Here is a 10,890-nt window from a genome sequence, read left to right as displayed (position 1 = left end):
GAATAAATCAGGATTGACTTCATATATACAGTTCCTGAACACTTTCCAAATGTGTTCATATAAATCTCTATTTCGCAACCTGTTTATGGTGATCTGTTACAAAGCCATTTGGCTCTAGTGAACGTTTCACCCATTGTCTGTAGACGTAACATATCTTTTCAGTATTACAAACAACAGTAAGAGTTACCTCCAGCACTACTGCAGGTTCTGCAAATGAACTATCCATTATACTGTCACGGTGTTCCTAGGGATACAGGTGCATCTTTTCTTCGAACCAAAGAAGAACTGCAGGAATTTGATGAAATAGATCTGTGCAAAGGAAATCTTTATACGATACAGCACTATGTCAGATGTATTATTGTATCTGATTTTAAACTGCATGTGTGAGTTTGTTGCAGCTATCATTTAAAAATATGTTATTGATAGAAAACCGCAGACACTTTTAGTTACCTTCCCTAAAGTATATCTGCTGTAGTATCATTTCAAAGGGCCTCAGATTTCCCCATAAATCTGCTGATAGTGGCTAGGTGGAGAGAGTAAACTTTTTCTTTTCTCTTTTTAGCTAGGAATCCTTTTGGTAAGGTTCAGTGCAAGCAACCAAATCACTCGTGAGAATGAAAGAAAATAATTTTTCCAGTATTAAAGAGAGTTTGCAGTCTTTTTGAATAGTACTGCTGAGGTGGGTGTGGATAGAAAGTTGAAGTCTGGTAGGAAAGTTGCCAGAAAGTTGCAAATGCATTGCATTTGAATGTGCTTAGACAAAATAGCTCTGAATTCTATTTTTTCCCCCTTGGGTGAGGAGAGCTAAAGAAGATTCTGGATAGCTTATTTTCCTCATAAGCTGTCAGTTTGGCGTGATTTTTGCTTGTGAAATGTGCAAAGCTAACCTGTCTTTGAGGGAAAAATGAAGACTTTCTTCTTTCTGAAATCATGATGCCTTCAGGAGGAGCCTAGCACATGAAAAGAGCTCCACTAAAACTCTCTCTTTTCTCTGCTGTTGCACATGGGACTTACAGTCCAAGAGCCTGCTCTCTGCCCTTTTTCTGGTAGGGCAAGTTTCCATGAAAAGAAATGGAAAACTGCTCTCGTACTCTTCTGAATTTGGAGAGAAGAAATGCTTTTTACCCTTTGGCCAACCCCTAAGAGAGAGAGGTTTTATTTCCTCCCCATCCTCATCCTACAGAATGGGTAGGGATGTAGAAATAAGGATCAATATTTCCTTCCTTCATAGGTTTTTCTTAGGATTTTTTGACACATGAATGACTACAACATGTTATAGTATTAAATTATTGCCTCTGCGCTTCCATAGCACAGTGTACCAGCTATTGAACCTTGAACTCATCTTCTTGTAGCATTTACCTGTACTCTGGTGGCCTTCCCTCCAGTCACTCACTGAGAGTGCTTTTTAATCTTCCAGAGTGGCAGCGTGTGGTGATGCTTCTCTCAGCTTTCTAGTGCCTTGGAATAGCCAAGGCATTGCAAAGTGTGTGTGTGTGGCTAATACCAGAGTTATTTCTATTACATTTCACGCAACTTCAAATGAATTTGAAATATGATGCAAAAGCCAGTGAATTAATGTGTTTCTGGGTCCTTCTAGGGTCAGTTTTTGAAGCCATACAGTTATGTTTGGAAGATTGATTCTCTTGGACTCCAGAACTTCAATCTCAAGAGACATCTGTATTAAAGTAATTTAGTATCAGTCACAGGGCTTGTTTACATGGGGAGGTTGAGCAGCACTGCTACAGCTGAATAGCTTTACTTCAGTGTAACTCCCCCATGTGGACACTGTGCTCTGGAATAGAGCTGATTTATTTTGAAATAATTACTCACTAATTGTTCCAGAATAGAGTGTCCACAGGAGGGAGTTATGCAGAAATAGCTGTAACAGAGTAGTTAAAGCTCAGCTGATTAAATTCACTGCATAGGAATGCCTTGTGCAAAGGTGGCACAAAATTAACTGGGGTAAAAATGCAAGAGTTAGTCAGCGTTGCTCTCCCTGACAGACCATGTTGGTAGCATTATCTGTTTCTCCTATGCAAAGATTTGTAGTTTCCACAGTGCTTCGGGAAACTGCAGCATTTTTGCTTTGATAGACTCTCTTTGTTCTCCAAATAACTCAGTAAATTTAATATAAAATACAGCTTTGTCCTCTGTGTGACCTTCCCCCTCCCCCCAATTTCTTTTCACTTTCTAAATTGAGTTTACACCCTCTTGAATATATAATACTTGGGTGGAAAATAAGCTTTTTATTTCTTTTTTTATTCTCTTCCGTGACCTGCTGGTATTTGTCAGTTCACTGCTGCCCTCTTAGTTAAAGAATACCTTCTTGAAAGATCTGTTCACCCTGATCACCATCTGGTCAGCCTTTACCACTACAAGGGAGGCAGGATGTCTGCTTTCGTGTTTTTTTTTTTTTTTTTTTTTTTTTTTTGTCCGCTTTAAGGCCAAAAAGCTGTTTGCTGATACCACTTTCTCTTTATTTTCTAAAAGATATTTCAGACATTGCTGATAGCTGCCTCAATTACAAATGGTTGAAAAAACAGAGATGCTAAATAAAATAAGACTGTAATTTCTCTCATAGAGCCTTTGGTTGCAAGATATCTTCTGAGACTCTTCAAAAGTCTTAAGGAACCGAGGTTCTGTGCAAGCTGTTCTGCAGATCTGGGAGTTGTATGTTTTAGTCCGAGCTCTGCTGAAGAATCACAGTGTGGCCTTTGTGGAATCTCTCGTGTCACCCTTTGCTCCAAAATGAGTCATGCCACCCAGCACAGACACGCTATAAGGCATGTCTTACAGTTGAAACCATCAGGTAACAGATGCCACACCACTGCAAGTGCTAAGCATTACTTTTTATGTGTAACTTGCAAGTTCTTAAAGAAAACAAAACTCTGAGAAAATCTTTCCATGATATGCTGTGGGAAGAACTGAGTTTCTTCTTCTAGTTCTTCAAGTCAGTTCAAAGTTGGGTGCTTGCGTGGCTGCAGACGTGAGCCCAAGTTAATATGCCTTGTTTTCCAAGATGTAGCACTGTCCTAAAGTAGTCACTCATGGTGCAGGGTAACCTGGCTACCCCTTGGAATGCTAGCAGAGGAGGCCTGCAGAGAAGCCAGAATATATGGTGTGAGCATTAAATACAAGGGTTCTGGCATGGCGATTACGAGGGGTTTGAAATAGTCACCTTCAGTGAACCTATGCATTAGGTTTCTGATTGAAATTCTCAATTCCGATGAAGTTCTCAAGGAATCAAAACTGGCTAAACCAGATCCCTTCCCTTCCCTTCCCTTCCCTTCCCTTCCCTTCCCTTCCCTTCCCTTCCCTTCCCTTCCCTTCCCTTCCCTTCCCTTCCCTTCCCTTCCCTTCCCTTCCCTTCCCTTCCCTTCCCTTCCCTTCCCTTCCCTTCCCTTCCCTTCCCTTCCCTTCCCTTCCCTTCCCTTCCCTTCCCTTCCCTTCCCTTCCCTTCCCTTCCCTTCCCTTCCCTTCCCTTCCCTTCCCTTCCCTTCCCTTCCCTTCCCTTCCCTTCCCTTCCCTTCCCTTCCCTTCCCTTCCCTTCCCTTCCCTTCCCTTCCCTTCCCTTCCCTTCCCCTGTTTCAAATGTACAGAAAATTCAGTAAACAAATCTTTTCAACTGTTCTTGTCTTATACATATGGAAATCTGCTGTTCCTTCTCCCTTTTGGTGTTTTCTTCAGTGGAGAAAACAGTTTCAGCTTGCTCAGTTTTCCCTCATAGGTCTTTCTGTGCAGACTTCCACTTGTTCCTGCTCTCAGACCATTTCCAGCAATATTAATGTCTTATTCATGCACTGCAGTTGAGGCTTTACCCATACCTCACCTAGAGGCTGAACAGCTACTTCATATGCCCTAAATACTTGTTTGCATGTTCTGGTATGATTTCTTTTTCTACTAGTTCTAATGTGAACTAAGAGAGGCAAGTACTTTTGCAGATACACCAAATGCCTGCATTCAAATTCAGGCTAATAATCAAAGTGAAAAGGGGGAAATGAGCTGAACCTGCACTGTTACTGAGCTTAAAAGGAGATGGGAGTAAGGAGAGATTTCCTCCGCAAAAGTAAACTAAGAGGAGAACCAAGAAAATGGCAAGAGAAAGAGCAGCAAAGTAAAAGTGAGATTCTTTCAGCTAAATGCAACAAAAAGATCAAGCAGCTTTAGACTACAAAGGTTGTTCCTTGCTGTTTGAGCTAGAATTGTTTCCTCTAAGATGAAACCCATATGCATCATACAACTGTTAATTCAGAGAGGGAATGTTTTTAATGTGTGTTCAGAGGGAATAGAGGCATTCAACTGCTGTTAATGCAGTTCCCTTTTGTATATAAACAGTGACCGTATCATGACTGCTTGTATTCAAATTGGGCTAACTGTAGACAGTTTACTTAAAATATCACAACTTAACTGTGTAACAATAATTAAAGTTGTTTTGGCTGGTTTGATGTGGAAAAAAGCAGAAAATGGACTGGGGATTAAAGAGGAAACTGCAGAAGATCATGGTGTGATCAAGGGAATCAAGTGATCAAAAGACCTTTTCTTTCCTATGATACCAGGTATATTCATTTTGCCATGAATTATAGATTTGCATTTTAGCTGAAAAGCCCCTGAATTAATTATGCTGCAACTTTAGCAAGGCTCCTCAAATGTTACACTGCAAGGTCACTCAGAGTTCTTTTGGCCAGCATTCTCTTTCCAAGGGTTTACTGTGGCAGCATATTTTGCTGTTTTGCTTTGAAATAGCGTCTCAGCAAGTATGGAGGAAGTATTAAAAATAAATAAATACAAATCCATACAAGGAGCTCAGGTAGAGCAGAGAAGTCTCTTAATATGGGCCGGAAAGTGCTGATCTGTAACAACTGAGGCTTTGGACACTGAAAACTTAATGCCTTTACTTCTAATCTAGTGCAATGCCTCTGTGGAAATGAACTCTTAAATCTGCACTTAATTCTGACAAGCTGTATTGAGGCATAGAAGAGATTTTTCTAAAGAAAGATGACAGATCTGTTTCTCTGACCTGGTTATTGAGTTACTGAATTCTGACATTAGTTGTCTACGTGTCCAGTGATACGATACTTTGCTTGTCACTGGATAATTGCCTCTGCAGAAGGAGCAATGCAGAACGTATCTCTGAGCTCCAGCGTGTCCCTGATTCTCTGCAGATTTGTGGAAGACTAAAACAATTTTCAAGAGTACAGTGAAGTCCACTAAAATGTGTAATCCACAGCCCTACTGACGGCTCTGTTTCCAACATGTGGCATTGTAAAGAATTCCTTGATGGAACATTTACTTAGGGTTGATTAGTTGGTAATTACCTTGTTAAACCAATATGCATTTAAAATTGTTCTTTGTTAAGTTGAGAGGCAGGATGTTAATTAAAAAAAGGAATGTTTCTTCTAACTTAAAAGAAATTGTAAATCAGACTGACTGTTTGCCTGCTAGACTCCTACAGCTCCTCTTCTGGAAGTGAGGGGATTCAGTGGGAAGAGGCTTTGAGCATCATTGAGGTGATCAGAGTAGTCTCTAAGGTCCTGTCCTGAAGTACTGTGCTGCAGTTGTTTCAGCAGCAGTAACTTGTGTCTGAGCATCAGTAAGAAGATAGCAGGCACACCATTCATTTGTGTCTCCCTGGACACAGATCCTGGCTGACATACAGAGCATCTATGGATTTTTTTCCCACATTCCCCGTGCAACTCAAAAAACAGTTCGCCCTGTGTTTCCTCAGGCTTCTTACCCTCCAGTTTATTGTCTTATCTAAATATCCCCAGTCCAACACGATAGCCTGACTCAGTAGTAGTAAACCAGTTTGCAACTATGCACAATTAAAAGCTCTAATGTGAAACTGTCCTTAGAGGGCTGCAAGATCTGATCAAGGAGGCAAAGATTGGTTTTTCTATCCTCTTAGCCTGGCATGTGAAGCTGTTTCTTAAAGAATTTAAACTATGTAATTGAGGGTCTTTGTTTTGCTTTGTATTTTTCTTGAAACAGGACTAATATGGAAATTTAAAGATCTAAGTGGTCCCTTCTGAAAGTTCCTAACATTGCTATCAGTATCATTCCTTTTTATAAACAGAACTGTTACAGTTCTAAGAAATAAAGTATTCAAAGAATGCACTCATAAAAGATTACGCATACAATGGAATTTTTTAGCCTCAATGGGAACAGAAGGCTTTGTGAGTGTTTGTGTGCAATGAACATAATGTTTAAATCAATTTTTAAGCCGTTGCTAATGAAACACCACCCTTTGAATACAGGGCTACAAGGCATGCTTATTAAAGATGCACAACATATCAGCTCCTGGCTGGCATATCAATGCCCTAGGGGTTTAGAGTGTGAAACACCAGTTCGAAAAGAACCATGCTAGAAGGGGAGGGGAGCAGGGAAACAGCCTGAAAAGCAGCTTGGAGTGATGTGAGATTTATTCCCTTAGCTCATGTTTTCCGTAGTTTCATCATATGACTTGGCAATTCTGCAGAGCTGGTGTTAAATACATCACATAGTAGTGGGACAGAGATACTTTTGAGCCTTGGATGGGGACAGACCTCACAGAAATCACTTGACAGTTCCTACCTGTTCCACTTTTGTAGTCCAGTTTTTTGTTTCTGTAGTGGTCTTCAGTCCCCAATCGCATAACTGATCTGACCACTCCTTTGTGGGTTTCTTCAGGGGGGCATGTCTGCTGACACTGGCATTACTCTGATTTATCAGTGAGTGGGGAGGTTGGGGGTATCCTTTAGCTGCATCCTCCCTTCATGTACCTTTTGTATTACCAGAAGTCCTCCAGGCAGATATCCTTCACAATTCAACCCCAGCATTGTTCAAGCTTTTCAATGCAGACATACCGTTTATGATGAACAGGGTATTTCAAAGTGTTTGGTGAATAGTTTAAGTGGGTACCTTCCAGCCTATGAGGTGTGTCCAAGTCATTTCCTCAGATAGCTGTGGAAGTTTGTTTCTCAAGTTTGCTATAAGGTTCACTGCCAGATGTTACGGGTTCTCTGTCTTGACTGGATAATTCTCAAGCTTACAATGAATTTTCAGTATGGGTATTTAAATATTTCCATTGCAGACAAACCTTCTCAAAAACATCCACAAAACCTTCATGCCATCAGAAATATTCTCTTGCACTCAAATTTGTTCCTATGAAATTTCATGAATTACAAGCAAAATGAGTGGAAAAAATCCACTAAGTAATTTTAGTAGTTTTTTATTCAAGTAAATGTTTAGATCAACTGTTGCACAATAGTTGCCCAGAACTACATGGAGCTGAGTATCTCTGGTATGAATTTATCTCTGGAATTTCCACTGGTTAGCAGAGGTTGTTATATACTCATTTCAGCAAGGATAACCCACTAGAAAATAAGCCACTGGGAAATACTGCATCCATTTAGATCTTTCTTTGGTCTTTTCTTTTGTTGTTGTTGCTTTCATTTAACTATCATTGCATCTGGTGAGGACATTCACTCAGGAAACAAAAAAAAAAAAACACAAAACAAACAAACAAACAAAAAAGCAGAGAGCAAATGAGAAGTTCCTGGAATGTTACAAGCTGCTGTGTCACTGGGAATAGCAAGGCAGACAGGCAGAAAGCTCCGCTCTCCAATGCTCTCCAAAGCTGACACCACAGTGGGAAAATTTGATACTTACTAGGTACTGAATTGTCTGAAGCTGTAACTTTGAAGTAAATGTACAATTGTAAAGAAATGCTGAATATCCTGCTCTTCTCCTTAATTCACTTCTCTTCCCCTTAACTTTTATACACCATGCTTTTTAGGATAAGTTTTCTGAAATGCATTCTTTGAAATCTTATGGTCCAGATGGGCTTATGCTTTGTAAACATAAGGACTACTGTACATTTTAAAATGACCTTTTTTAAAATTATTATTTATTTATTTTAAACTGATGGTCCCATTCAGGTAATAAATTACAGTTTATAAATGCCTCTTAGGATGAAGCAAAGATAGCCTTCTGTGCATTAAAAAGACAGAAAGGATTTCCACCAGCAACAAACCTGGAAGTGTCCTGAACCACCACAAAAAGCAAAGCCTGGTTCCCATGCTGTCCTGTGTACCATCTCTCCCAAAGAATGCTGTCTTCTTTTAGCCTACAAGGACATAAGCCATTGCCTAACTCAAGAGCATGCATTGTCCTTAAAAAAATAACATCAGGATTGTATGCTGCATTTCCCAGTCTTCCTTTTCCTCTCCCTCATACCAAATATATATATATTTTTTTGTCAGGTTTGTTTTTAAACAAGCTGACAAGCAACTGTGCATGCTCTCTGACAGTTTTCCAAACGGATAAAAACAAAGCAAAACTGAAGGGAGGTGTACAAATGAGGGGGTCTCAGTTGTATTACCTGTTTCTAACCTTTACTTACCCACTCCTCAAAGGGCTGACCTTTAGCCTTACAATGTTCTCATTTTTTGGCTGGGATAATGGCGGAGGTCCTGGTTCTCTGCTCCACTGAAGTAAGCTGAAAGGCTTTCCTTGGTTGATCCTGATGAATGGATTCATTGTAGAGGGTCACCTCTCTTGACAGTTTGTCTTCCTAATATGACTGTGTTCCACTGTAAGCAATAACTTTTGCTTCATGAGAAGAGTCATTTCAGGAAGATTAAAACGTTACTCATTCCAGCTCAAGTTGAATATAGGGAGAGAGAAACGACAAAAAAGAAGCGTTAATCCATGCAAACATACCTGCAGGTTTCTATAGAATTAGAAATTTGTGACCTCTCTTCTTGCTACCAGTGTGAACTGAGTAGATCCAATGAAGTCTGCAGAGTTCCTGTGGTGTAAACAAGTGTTGTCACTTGGTCATGTGTGGTTCTTCGTCCCTCCCTCCACCCAAGTGCTAGTAACTGTTGCAACAGCCAGGAGAAAAATATTCCGTTTTTTAACCCAAATACGTGTTTGCCTAATGTTTTAAAAACCACAACTGAGTTTTTGGGGTGTATCTACACAGTGATGGTAGTTCCACCCAAGCAGCAGGGGCTGCTGACAGCCTGAACTGGCGGCCATTTTGTTGCATGGCTGTGGGCCGCCAGCTGTGGCGGCCATTTTGTTGCATGGCTGCAGGCCGCCAGCTGTGGTGGCCATTTTGTTGCATGGCTGTGGGCTTCAAGCTGGGGTGCAACCTTGTGCTGCTGTCTGAGCAGCTTCTGGTGGGGAAGTTCACACCGGGACTGCACCTGAGCATGGAAACATGGCCTCTGATGCTTTAACAGCCTCAAAGCCTTCCTGTCTCAGGGCTTCCTGTCTCAGGGAATGCATCATGAAAAAATTTGTGACTTTTATGGCAAAGCTCGATGGTTTGATTTTCTCATAATGTTCACAGTGGACAGGCTCGCCAGCTTGTTAACAGCACCTGGCTGAGGTGGCTTCCAGAAAGAAGGCTGTGCTCCACAGCACTGCAGTGCCTGCCACCTTCGCGTGGATGCCAGGCGTTGATGTGGGTGTCACACTGCAGCAGCAGACGGCCGGTAAGCAGCTGGGTGTGGACAAAGGGCCCCCAGATCCCCCCTTCCCTCCCTGGGCGACCGCGGGGGCTGCAGGGGACCCGCATTCAAGAGGAGGAGCTGCGGGGGTCCGCAGATGAGCCGGGTCCCTTCGTTCCTCGCCATCCTTCGCCGGGAGGCTCCTCAGACGGCAGCTTCCCCCGCTGCTGAGGCAGCCGGTGCGGGAGGAGCCGCGGCAGGGCCCGGCCGGCCCCGCTCGGCCTTCGGCCCCGCCAGGTGGCGCCAGCCCCCTCCGGCAGCCGGCCCTGGAGCGGCCCCGGGGAGCTCGGCCGCCGCCGCGGGCTCCTGAGGCGGAGGCGCCAGGTCCGGCCCTGGGGAGGAAGGTGCCGAGCTGAGACACGCTCGTGGGCAGAAAGGCGTGTGTTTTGCAAATCCTTCCGCTGGGAACAGCTTGGAAGATGAGGGAAGGGCGACTTTCTGTAAGGTCAGGTCTGCCTGGGTTAAGGCAGGACTCTGAACCGGAGCAGCAGCGCCGAGCTGCAGCGCCCCTTCTCTGAGGTACTGATCAGGCTCAGGGGTCAAAAATGCAGTGAAATTTAAATCTAGTAAAGTTTCGATGTTTTGATAGTTTCTGTCTTTATGAAACATGAGTTGGATTCAGTTATGTCAGAAGCAGTTTTTATGTTGCTAATCTAAAGGGCTGCCATGAAATGGGAACATTGTCTTTCCTTTGGCTGTCATGGTGGTCAGTTGCCTTTTTAGCTTAATCACAGTGAGGCTGTGCTGGTTTCTCATTTATACATTATGCATCCGTTTTCTTACTTGCTAGTTATCATAAAAGCTGAAATAAATTTTGTTTGCTTGGCAGTTGCTTATACGTAGATGAGATCCACTTTTCATAATTTTTAACAAGTACTGAAACATACGTATAAAATAAGTAAGGAAAGTCCTATTTTACTGTTTATGTCTAAGGTCCACAGAGAGAAGCATTGCTGAATGTTGCAAACTGTTGTCCCAATTTGCACTAATTGTGCAATGGCTGATAAGCACTCTATTGTACTTAGAAACACCTGAATTTCCCAGAAATGGCTGAGGCATTACAGTGGCAAAACAGCACAGGTTTTTGGACTTCTGATGAGTTTTAACTTGATGACAAACTCAGACATTAACGTGTGCCTAATGCAACGTCTAACATAACCTCTCTTTAGTTGATTCCTTTGGTATGCCTGTGCAAAATGTTCCACATTGCTGGGGTTATCTTTTCTGTAATCCGTTTGTAGGTAGCAGTCTTGTTAGTGCTTTGCACTATTAATGCATGTTCTTATTCATTTCTTCCAAGACTAGAGGCTTAAATGAATTCCTGAGGAACAATCAGTAAGACTTCCTGTAGGATTGAGAGGAAGTTGCTTCTCTGTGCCTTGTAGTTGGCTTA

At 42.1% G+C, this 10,890-nt stretch overlaps 1 long non-coding RNA gene across 1 annotated transcript; it reads right to left on the bottom strand.

The window, feature by feature from the left end:
- Positions 1 to 2,455: 2,455 nt before the first annotated feature.
- LOC311438521 lies at positions 2,456 to 9,330 on the bottom strand. The gene is made up of 3 exons (XR_014694161.1): positions 8,381 to 9,330; positions 8,012 to 8,104; positions 2,456 to 3,095 (listed from the first exon to the last, which is right to left on the bottom strand). It is a non-coding gene; the product is annotated as an uncharacterized lncRNA (long non-coding RNA).
- Between the last annotated feature and the right edge of the window lie 1,560 nt (positions 9,331 to 10,890).

The sequence above is a fragment of the Aythya ferina genome (assembly GCF_964211825.1).
Source record: "Aythya ferina genome assembly, chromosome: 1".
NCBI classification, from domain to species: domain Eukaryota; kingdom Metazoa; phylum Chordata; class Aves; order Anseriformes; family Anatidae; genus Aythya; species Aythya ferina.
The sequence above is the reverse complement of the archived record's forward strand: the minus strand, read 5'-3'. Positions and strand labels throughout refer to the sequence as shown.